This window comes from Dendrobium catenatum, unplaced genomic scaffold (genome assembly GCF_001605985.2).
Source record: "Dendrobium catenatum unplaced genomic scaffold, ASM160598v2 fragScaff_scaffold_231, whole genome shotgun sequence".
Lineage (NCBI taxonomy): Eukaryota > Viridiplantae > Streptophyta > Magnoliopsida > Asparagales > Orchidaceae > Dendrobium > Dendrobium catenatum.
In genome coordinates this window covers 8708114-8720877 of record NW_021318693.1, presented here as the reverse complement: position 1 = coordinate 8720877, position 12764 = coordinate 8708114, and positions in this window count along the sequence as shown.

Genomic DNA, 12764 nt, shown 5'->3' with positions numbered 1-12764 from the left:
AAAGCTCTCGTATCTTATTTGTTGGAATACAAAGTCCACAAATAATATCCTTGCTCGATTCTTTCCAAACTCAAGGATTTATTATGGACTTCCTAAATAACTTCTAAAGAAAGCAATAGTAAATTTTTGGGCCAAATCATAAACTTGTTTGATGTTGTTTATTGAGGCATGCAATCAATTAACAATCATCTCCCTCTCCACATGAATCCAAAACATTCATTCGAACTATAAGGAACTCTCCTTCCTATGTAATTCCTCTTCATACATGATGTTTGGAGCCTTCTCCAGGTTCCAATTTTAGATTGTGAATTTTAGCTCTACTTTAGGAGCTACAACTAATCATTGCCTCCCTTTTCATTTGTTGATGACACAAGATCAATAAATGAACCTTACTCTTTCATGCAAGATACTTGGGGCATACTCGAAGCTCTAATTCTTACGTTGTATGAGGTCTGGCATACATTAAGAGATCTCTACTAGAGCCTCCTCATGTATGATGGTTTAGAGCATCTCAAAGCACCAAACACCTCATTTTCTGAATACTTTTAACTTAGGATCAAAATCCTAGATTCATGCCATGTTATTTATTGATATAAAATCAATAAGCAATCTTTTCTCCTTTCATATATGATGACTTGGAATACTCTAAAGTTCTAGCATGTCATTTTAAAAAGATCTTAGCACTTAGGGCCAAATTCTAGGCCTCCTTTATTATCCATTAAGACACAACATCAATGAATAAATGTCCTCCTTAGGCTTAGGATTCTAATCCTATCCTATCTCATTTGCCTAGACTAACATAGGTAGATGTTCTTACTTCATTGGGTACAAAACTCGATGATTGTCTCTTGATTTGTAATTCCAATATTACAAATTATCTCTCTTATGCATGATGTTCGGAGCATCCTCAAGGTTTTGAATATGTTATTGCATGAATCCTTAGGGCTTAGGACCGAACTCTAAGCCCCCATTTTATTTGTTGGTCATATGAAACAACAAATAATTTTCATTGTTGCTTGTAAAGCTCTTGTTAATGAGCAGATAGTTCTGGGCCTCGTCAGGAGAAATCAGTTAGTGAGCAGATAGTTCTGGTTGACTACTCAATACTACCACTTAAGGTCTATGACAGACCAAAGGTCGATCGCCCCGATCGCCAAGTGGTCCCTCAGACCTCCAATTCCAGTTATACTAGATCTGATGTACCCAATAGGTTTAGGAGGTCCCCAAAAGAAGTCAGACATCCTACTCCCCATGATGAGCTACGCTCTGCGGGTCACATTCAGACTCTACCTTTAGATGAGGTAAATGTGGGATGCCAAAAATCCTATACCTCCTCATTTGGGGTGAATAAAAAATGGAAACCCAAGGTGGTGGCTCCATCAGTGGTACACTCTTCCTGTCCTACCCATGTTGAGCCCAATGACAAAGTGAAAGCAACCCTGGAAGTCTATAGTTATGAAGATTATCACGCTTCCCATGTCAACCCTTCAACAGGAAAATCCATTAAAGAAATGATGGAGTATTTGAATGATAACCTTAAAAAGATTGATAAGGATGAGAAGAGGGAAAAGGAGAAAGAGAATCACAAAAAAAATTGATTGAGAATTTTGATCCTGATGAGAATGATCTTATGGATGAGGAGGATATATATGTTCTCCTATATAGCAGAAGAGGGTCTTCTCTTCTAGGATATCTTTATACATATTATTTGTTGGAAGGGGAAGAAGAAGAGAGTGAAAATCCCTAGATCTGTGCTTTACTTCAACAGTTAAAAAACAAGGATGCTTAGCTAAATGATATAACTAAGAGATTGGATGATATGGCTTCTGCCATAAGTGACCTTACCACCCAGCTTTTGGGTCCTCAAAAAGCCCCAGACATAATAGATAAACCTTCCACTAGCGCAAAAAAGGGCCAGGAAGTAGTGCAAGTTGATGAAGACATTGAGAGTCGGTAAAAGAATGAGATTGGGTCAGTAAATCTCCAACTTTAGAAGGAAGACTTGAAGGATTTTGTTAGTCTGTAGATTAAGGAGTCCATGTCACATGGGAAAGGAGGTCACTCTATTCAAAGAGGAAGATCTTATCCAGATGAATTTGCTTCAGTACAATATCCTAAGGGTTTTGTTGCCCTTTCATTCAAACTCTTTGATGGTGTGGGAAACCCATGTCAGCATTTAGCTCATTTCAAAGCTGGGTATTGTAATGTTGGTGGTAGTGATGCTCTTATCTTCAGGTAGTTTGTTTACCAAATGGCTCGGTAAAGACTTTTGCAGAGTAGGAGTCATTGTTTGTGAAGAGGTTTGCTGGAACCCAACATCACATTACAGTGGGAGACCACATAGTGGAGAAACAAAAATCAAATGAGGTATTAGTTGGTTATATTCTTAGGTGGAGAATTGTTAGCCTAAAATATGAACCACAACTCTACAAATAACATTCTATAGAAATCTTATTAAGGAATATTCATGGTCTAACAGCACTCATTCTTAAGGGGTTCACTATTAAGACCTTTAAAAAATTTCTTAGTAAGGCATCTAGCTTTCAGTTTGAAGCAGCTGTAAAACCCAAAAAAAAATTATTTTAGACCTCGCACGCGATGAGATTTAAGTAAAAATTTCAAAGCGCCGCGAATAGATTTAAGTAAAATTTTCAACATTAACAGAATTTAGCGATAATAATTTTAGAAAATCCTACCCGAAATTCTAATCTTTTTGATATATAACACATATACCCAATTTTGCCCAAATATGGAATTTAAAATATTTGATGTCTCTAAATACCGATTTTGCCCCTAATCAATTGAATTGCCATAATTATTTAAGTAAGGGCTAATTGGTCTTTTAGCGTTTCCCTATTCTTCCTATTATAGCCTACTGAGCCATCTTTCCCCTCTCATTTCACACGAATGACTCAAACAGAGCGGAGGACGGGTGAACGGACGGGTTCCGCGAGGGTGTTTTCGGCGACAATTTTTTCGATGAGAGTTTTAGGTCAAATCTAAGAGGACAATGAGAGAAACACTCAGGTATGATTATTTTAGAACGAAACCTTCTAAATCTCACTATATTTTAGATCAAATTTTTTAGGGTTTTTCCTAAAAACGTTTGTCTTCCAAAATTTCTTTAAGGGATTGTTAGGTAACGATTAGAAAAGCATTTTAGTGATTTAATTTATGATTTTGGGGGAAAATCTTGAAAATCAAAGATTAGGGTTTTTTGACAAAAACTTTAATTCCTTCAAAATGTTTTTACAAAATTTATTCCTAAGGGTTTAGAAAAAATTTTTAAAGAAAAAATTTAAGTTTTTAGCGGAATTTCCATTTTCTTAATTTTTCTAATTATTTTAATCCGAAAATTACATTATAATTACAATTACATGTTAGGGATTATTTTAGGAGAAATATTTTAGTGAATTTAAGGATTTATGAATTTCTAAAAATTTAATATTTATTAAATTCGAAAATTTAGGTTTATTTAATTAAATATTCATTAAGTGTCGCAGGGTTTTGTTAAGGGGAAATGAAAGATTTAAATTTAGGGTTTAGATTATTAATTTATGACATGTCTCTTTTGTAATCATCTTTAGGTTGTGTACATTAAGGTGAAAAAACTTGATCGAAGCAACGTGCCGTACTTGATTTAAGGTAGGTCTTCAAACCCAAGTTAAATTTAAAAGTGCTTTAAAATTTTTATGCTTAAATGAAATTTAATGTATTTATTTTTATTGTTAATTAATGTTTTAAATTCAATGATTCTACAGGTTCATGTCTTTATATTATGCATTAATTGTTAGAAAGCATATGAATCATATGAAATGCATTTGAGCATGAAAATATATGAGGCTTATGAAAGGAAATTGAACATAAATGAAAAGATTTAAATGGAATAAAATTTTTATATTGCATGTTGATCCGAAAGTGCCAAAATGGTAATGTTAAAGGGGCTTACAAAAGCCAAATGGAAATGGGGCTTATAAAAGCCAAATGGTAAAGGAAATGGCCAAAATTTAACTGCTTACCTGATCAGTATGAAAAAGAATACTTCCGGGATGGGTGTTACGTTTATCATAAGCATGTTTGCATTACATTGCATATGAAAAAGGTGAAAGGAAAGAATGAACGAAATCAAATGTTAAAGAAAGAAAATTTGAAAGTTTAAAGATTATGACTTGCAAAATGATATGAAATGATTTCAATTACAAATATTTTATTTATGCATCTTATGAAATTAACTGAGCTATGAATTACCTACTGAGCGTTGACTCATTCTACTTTAAAAAATCTTTTTCAGGAGATAAGTGATGACTACACGACGACCGTACATGTATCGTCGTAGCGGACCTGAGAAAGAAATGTTCCTTTTTATATTTTTTAGTTTTTTGTCTTTGAGTTTGTTTCATTGTGGTTCGTGAGTTTAAAGTTTATGTAATTATGAAAGTTTATGAGTTGATTAGTTTGTAACATTTGAGTTTGATGTTATTTAGTGGCTCTTTCATTTAATATGGGATGACATTTATGTACTGATGTTTAAATTATAACGAATTTAATTTATGTTTTATATGCTATTCCGTACGATTGACTGTTCCCGCCCCGATATTATCGGGCTAGCCGAGCCTGGTCGTGACAGTAGCTTAGTTGTCCTTAAAGATAACAGTAATGGTGACCAATCCAAGAAATTCAAGAATAAAATAATTGAAAGAAAAGACAGTGTGTCAGCATTATCTCTTCAAAAGGAAAAATAGATTCAAATTACTAAGCATCAACAACCAAGAAAGATTTCAGAGCAACAACCTAGAAAGGATAAGGAGATGGCAGTCAAAAAGCTTGATTTTAGGGGATTAACAGAAAAGATCAATCAACAATACTCTTTTAGGAGAGATGCTACAAAGAAAATCTTTGAGTCCTTGATTAATAATGATAATTTTCAACTCCCCAAACCCAAAATACCAACAGAGGTTGATAAGAATAATGAGCCAAACTATTGCCCTTATCATAGGAAGTCATCCCTTCTTATGCTAAGGTTTTCATGTGGAAGTCATCCCTTCTGATGCAGGCAAACTAGAAAGAAAGAGACAAAAGAGGAGAACACCTGTACTAGTAGAACTAACCCATCACAGGGGTTTGCTAAGGTTGTTCAAGTGGAATTTATCCCTTCTGATGCAGGCAAACTAGAAAGAAAGAGCCAAAAAAGGACAACACCTGTGCTAGTAGAACAAAACTCAATTCAAACTAGAATGCTGACATCCAAATAAACAGCAAAATAAACGAAAGCCAAACAAATAAAACAAAATTAAAATTTAAAAACACTATCCTCAGAACAACCGGCAAGCGGTTTCCTCACATGCAATGAAAAGTAAGCAAAATAAGATAAGTGTATAAAGGCTTGCAAACCAAGGGTCCACCACAGCTACAAGGTCCTACATCCAACAAAACTCCTCTAGCAAATGTCACCAAATCAACCAACAAACACCTCCAATAGCTCAAGAAGAAAGATACAAGTGGAGTGGAATTTGCGGAGAGAAGAAGTTAGAAGCCCAAGATGAAATAGAGAGGGGGAAGAGGGAAATAGAACAAGCTCTCGAGCATTTCCCAGGTAGAAGAAACCCTCATGTTTTGTAGAGACTTTGCTCAAATATTCAATAACCTTTTATACTTCAAAACATCTCCAATTTATAAGGGAAAAAGGGGCAACCAAAAATCCATTCCATCTCCAACTGAATCAATCAGGTAAGGGGAAATAGGAAGCAAAAATTTATTCCAGAACAACACCTGAGAAGGCTTCGCAGAAATCGAAAAAAATAGCCACGGGACAAGCAACCAGGGGAGGAACCGAAGGGGTAGCACAAGGGATCGGAACCAGGAACTAGGGGGACCGGAACAGGCCATGGGAAGGAGAACCAAGAGGGGAAAACTGAAGAGATTTAGAGAAAGGAAAATGCAAAATTTCACTCCACATAATGAGCTAACAAAAGGAATAACTTTTCATAATAATGAGCTAAACATCAACTCAAGCATTTATGAGATAGAACTAAGTAGCTCCCAAAGAATACAATCCAAATTTAAGCAGCTAAGGCCCTACACGAGAAGCAACCAACAGCCCAAAGACCAAAGAACCTGAGTTGCTAGCACACCAAAATTTTGTCATGCCCAAACACTACCTACTCATAATCATTGGATGTTTTCCATCATAGGATAGCATAAAAAAACAAAAAATAATAATATTCAAATTATAATAAAAATGAAAATATTCTTAATTATGGTTTAATTAAGAATTAAGTGTTTTAATTAATTTTGATTAAGATTATTAGTAATTTTTGTTGGTTAGTGATTGACAAATTATGACACATGAATCCTAGAAAAGTTGTATTATAGCAAGTTAATATTAATCATGCAAATAATAATAAAAAATTCAACTAAAATACTATTGTACTTTTTTTCTTTCGAGCTTGGACATCGGTTGAGCCCTTTGTCTCTCACATAAGATTCTAACAAGCAAAGAAGAAAGAAGCAATTTCTAAGAAAGAAAGTATGTAAGCATCCCATTATTAATCAGGTCTCTCCAAAGCCAAAAAAAGCTTTCAACATATCCTTTGCTTCAATTGAGCTAAACACGAATGAAATGGAAGAAATTTTGATGTTATTTATTCTTCCCACATTTCAAAAAAGCATTTGAAATATTTGGCATAATTACCCACACCATTTCCCATAAAAAAACTCAATGTGGCGAGGTTGAAACAAGCTCCAAAACTAAAATCCAAACAAGCACTTCCACTTAATGTTTTTCTAAACTCGTCTTTAGAATTAAATACGACAAAGAGAAAGAAAACTCACTCATGTAGAGAAGACTAAAAGAGCCTTTTGACATCAACCTTCCCTAGCACAAGACCATTCATAAAATCCCAAGATCCCAAAATCAACCCCATAGAATCTTTCAAACATAGTAACACATAAAACCTTTCTCATATGAAATCCACCATAACTCTTTCCGGTGCAAAACGAATGACAAACGTTGTCAACGTGGGATAAATCCATGAAAATTCTCCAACAATAAAATTTTGTAAAGCTTTTCATTGTAAAACATTCACAAGCCTTTTCTAAAAAATACAACTCATGAAATTCTCTAATAGCAAAGCACTTCATAAAACTTCTCAATGCAAAACAACTCATAGAGCTTTCAATAAAGCTTTCAATAATATGGAAACTCATGAGACTCTCCAATGTCAAATAGCTCGTAAAACTCCCTAATGCAAAACCATCCATAAAACTTTCTAATATAAAATGGTTTATGTCACTTTGCATCCAAAGCACTTCATGGAATTTTCCAACCAAAAGAGGCTCATAGAGCTTCTCAACATAAAACAAGTCACTAACTTTCTCAATATGAAATAAACCATAAATCTTCATCCCAAATGGTTACATATGTTCATGAAAAAATTCTAAAAAAAGCCTAGGTTTTTTGGTATCAAAGCAAGTTAGGAAGTCCTAGGTTTTTAATTTGGTTTGTCAAGTCAAGTCTCCTTGGTTTTCCCAGTTGGCTGCTAGTTTTTTTAGCTGGGTGGCCTTTCCATGTCTTTTGGTGCCTCGGTTCTGTGCGGGCCTCTTTGGTTCCCGTGGCTGCTTCTTCGATTCCCTGGCTGGGCTGTTTCCTGTGAAATGATTGGGGGATTTCCATGATTATGATGCTTGGATTCTTGTGGGAATTCAATAATGTGGCCGTTTGGTTTCTCCTCTCTTGCCTATAAATATAAGATGTTTTGAGAAGGAAAAGTAGTTGAATATTCACAGCATTTTTTCTGTAACCTGCGGGTTTTCCTTGAAAAAGCTTGCAAATTGAAGATGTTGTTGATATGAAAGTCACTAAACTTAAATTACTCGAAGAACGAAGACTCCATAAAACATAAAGTAACAAGAACACTTCCCAATACCACTATTAACATGACCTTCCACATGAGGCCTAAACAAATAAAGAGAAAGCCCAAAATCAAGAAATATCCTAAAAGCCTTTCATCATTAAGCACAATTCTCCAAAATAGATACATGCAACATTAATATTCTCCATTCTCATGATAAGAATTCTCAAGAATCACATTACATAGAAATTACTCTTCATGTGAGTGTAAGCCTTGAGAGGATTTATGCATACAAAACAGTTGTTAATGTAAACCTTTCAAGCAAACAAGCTCACTTCTCTTGGAATATCACATACATAGGAGTCACAATTTAAATATAAAGCATATGGAAGCTCATTAGCATGATTAACAATCTCTACATCACCTGATATTGCTTTTTTGTAAGAGTCTATACAATAAATCATGATCATCATCTATTACTATGGCATGAATATATCTCCTCAAGGCACAATCCGTTCATCACAACATAGAGTAAGCAAGATGCATTCATGCTAATAGGATAAGTTTTTGCAAGGCTTATCATGTATCAAATCAAAATATAATCTCAAATCTCCATTATCTTTTTATCTAAACATGTATCCTTTCCAATAGGCATTATTATAAACAATTTGTATGCATACTTTATACATGGAAAATAACTTCCTACAACTCACACCATGTTCACATCTAAAACTTTAAGTCATATGACATGAATAAAAAATATAAATTTATCATACCAACTGTTTATTCTCAAACAACACAAGCCAACACATGGGATAAGTACATAAATCAATACATGGTGTCAAGATCAACTAAGCAAGCTATCATAAAATCTAACATAGAGAGTTAATGCATTAAGTAGGAATCAAGAGGACTAGAGGTGTAATGACATATACACCATAAAACTTCATTTGCACTTTCAGTTTTGATTCAATAAAATTAACTTTGCATAAGTGAAGTTTGTCACTAAACGGATCATCCATAAGATTTTAGATTAGGATGAAAAAAAGCAAATGAAGCTTAAAGTAGAGGAAAAAGTTTACGGATAAGAGGGAGAAGAAAATTAGGAAGAAGGAGAAGAAAAGGAATGAAATGGGGGAAATGGGTGGAGGAGAAGAGAAGCAAAAGGGGATGGAAGAAATATAAGGAGAAGAAGAAATAGAAGGAGAGAAAGAAAGAGAAGGGAAGAAATCACAACCTTGCAAGTCCAGCGGCTAAGGCAAGTCGATGGAATTGGGCTCGGTCTCAAAACTCGCGAACAAGAGAGGAAGGGAGGCTGGCGAGGTTTTGGCTCCTTGTTGGTAGCTCGAATAAGGGAGATAGAGGGAGCTGACGTCGGGTTTGGTCCGCTCGAGTAAGAGAACGGGGAGGAAAGGGTGCTGGAGTGTGGATGACTGGAGCAGGAATGAGGCCTTGAGTTTGCCTGGCATCTGCAAACAAGGAGATTTGAAGAGAGGGATCTTGCGAATCCTTGGAGCGGGACCGAATGAAGAGATGTCGAGAGGGAGTTCTCTATACCAATGGGGTTATGCTGAGAGAGTTGCGAGCCTGTGAGATAATCTCGCTTCCCCGCCTTCTCGATCTCGTCTTTATACATAAAAAAAATAGCTCTATCGTGCTACCCCCATTAATCCACGCCTGCATTCCTTCCAAAATAAGCAGATCACGCGACTGTGCCAACTAATAACGACAGAATGGGATTTTTTATTAAATCAGGGCTGTAGGTTCCATTTCATGATTTATAAATCGAATTCAAATTGCTTAGAAAGTTAATTAAGCTTTAATTAATATTGAATTGAACCTATTAGGTCCATATTGGGTTTGACTCGACTCGACTCAAGTTAATTCAAATTCGACTCAACTCGATCATTTCAATAAAATTAAACTCAAATAAGTCATCGAATTGATCCAAATCAAACTCGATGAGTCTAAAATGAATGGATCTAATTTAATTGAATATGATCGGGTCTAATTTAACCCAATTTCTAGTCGATTCAAGTTCGATTGAATTTTTATCAAGTCAATTTTAATGGAATAGAATTTGAATCAACTCAATTGGACCTAAATCAACATTGATCTGGATTAAACTAGGCTCGATGAGGTTCAATTAAATCAACCAAAGACCCTCAAGGGTAATCATATGAAAATCGAGGTCAACAGTGTTGTTGGGGGCCATTCAGGGGTGTAGAAGACTTACAGAAAGCTTGCTTCATAGTTTTACTGGAAGGGGATACATAAAGATGTAGAGAAGATGGTGTCCAGATGTGAGATATGTCAAACGAACAAATACCTAGTTATATCACCAGGAGGACTACTACACCCGTTTTCTTTTTCGGGACGAGTGTGGGAGGAGATATCCATGGACTTCATAGATGGGCTGCCCCATTCAAAAGGTTTTATGGTGATTTTTGTGGTGGTGGACATATTGAGCAAGTATGTTAATTTCATCCCCCTTTGATACCCTTACAATGCGGTGATAATGGCTTTAGCTTTCATCATAGAGGTGGTCAGATTACATGGAGTACCAGAGGCGATAATATCAAATAGAGATAAGGTGTTCCTCAGCTACGTTTGGCGAGAGTTGTTCAAATTACAGGGGATAGTCTGAGGAGGAGCACTGCTTACCACCCACAGATGGATGGCTACATGAAAGTAGTTAACATGAGCTTGGAGACTTATTAGAGATGCTTTGTGTTGGAGGCACCCAAGCTATGGGCCACATAGCTATTATGGGCTGAGTACTGGTACAATACATCTTTTCTTCCTTCTTTTCAGGTGACCCCATCTAAGGTATTGTATGGAAGGGATCCTCCCCACTTGGTGCACTTTGGGAGTAGCAGTACTCTAGTTTCTTCAGTGGAGGAATACTTGGAGGAAAGGGATAGAGTGCTAGAGGAGTTGAAGAGACATCTACTGAGAGCTAAACATATTATGAAGAAAAAAGCTGATGGGCATAGGAAGGACATTTAATTTGAGGCGGGGGAGAAGGTGTTTTTGAAGCTCCGACCATACAGTTAGAAGACAGTCGCCAACAGAAGGAATGAGAAGTTTGCTCCAAGGTACGATAGACCTTATGAAGTGTTGGAGAAGGTCGGAGCAGTAGCATATTGGCTGAAACTACCACCAACAGCGACTAACATCCGGTTTTCCATGTATCTAAGTTGATAAGTGTCATTGATGATTATACAGCCAGCTTTGAGTTATTGGTGTCACTTACTGAGGATTTAGAGGTGGTTCTGGAACCCTTAGAGCTGATGGGGGTTTGCTAGAAAGAAGATGGAACTAAGGAAGTGTTAATCAAGTGGAAGATCCTTCTTGACTACGATGCCACTTGGGAGCCATATGAGAGGAAACATCAGTTCCCTTATTTTCACCTTGTGGACAAGGTGATTTTTTGTTGGGTGGTACTGTTAGGCCGGTTCAACCTGAACTGACCCAGTCGACCCAAAGTCTGGCTCAGGTCTACATGAGGAAGACAAGTGTCGCCTCCCTTTCTTTTTGCCACCCACAATAGTGGGCCCACTAGTCTAATTGAATTCAAAATTGAAAAACAGGGTGTTGTAGCACTATTCAAAATAAAGCTGCACAATTTTCCAAAAAAATGCTCCCGCTGGACACCTTTTATTGCACAAATACCACCCAAATAAAGTTTTTAAATTATATTTTAATATTAAAAAAAGCAGCAACATTGTCTTGTATATGACGTGGAAAAGCCCGGTTGGCTTTCTTATCTTGGGTCGTACATAGCTAAGGCAATCTAATAGCTGTTAATTAAGATCGCTGTACATGATATAAAAAGTCTAATCAATTCCTTTCTCTTGTTTTACTTGTTGTGCTTTCTTGTTCTTATTTCTTCTTTAGTTTCAATAAATGTCACCATCATTTCTTATTTATTATTAAAATTTTTTAACCATTTAAATCTAAATAAAAAATAATAATAATAGTTCGAGCGGCTCACGAGCTAACGAGCCGAGCCCAATTTGAGCTCGAACTCGATCTCGTTTCTCGATTTTGAGCTCAAGCTTGAGCTCGTGGCTCGATAAGCTCGACTCACGAGCTCGTTAACAAGTCGAGCTTGAGCTGGCTCACGAGCCGGCTCGGCTAACTTAAACCCCTAACTTATACTTAAAATATATTCTGAAGTTGAATTTTCCTTTTAGGGTTTATTTAGCATGCCTTATGCTTTTCTACTTTTTGTTGGAGCTTTGCAAAAGCTGTTTTATGAGTCTTGATTTTAATTTTACTTCTTGAAATGTATTTTTTTTAATGCAAATTATGAGAAAATATAAGAAAAATTACCTTTGTGCTTTGGTAATCCAAATTTTACCCTCTTACTTTTTCATAGCTTATCAGCAATTGAAATAATAAGCTCCTCAAATGGGAGTTGAAATAATAAGCTTCTCTATTGCGAATTTGTGGATTACATTATCGAGGCAAGAACATGGACACAAAAGTGAAGAGTTGAGAGAGGAGAGCATGAAGCTAATGGAGTAGAGCACATATTTCGATTGGCTTAGCCTCAAAGATCTTGATGCTCGGTGGAAGAGGTAGCTTTAGAGGATGAAGAAGATATTAGATATGCAAAATGAGTGGATGTCTTTTCACCATAAAGACTATATGGTGTGTAGCTCTAATCATATAAGAAAAAAAATGAAAAAGTTATTATATTTTTTTTCTATGCATTTTATTATAGAGTTAAAGGTGTATTTAGGACAATTTTTATAGCTTTATTTTATTGACCACTTGTATGTTTCTATTTAACTACAAATTTCTTACTTTCCAAAAATTCATGTGGTGAGAACCTTTCACAACCATATCTGCCAAAGTATGGTAGCTGTAAAAAAGTTATTGTTCAACTTTTTTTTTTGGAGAAAA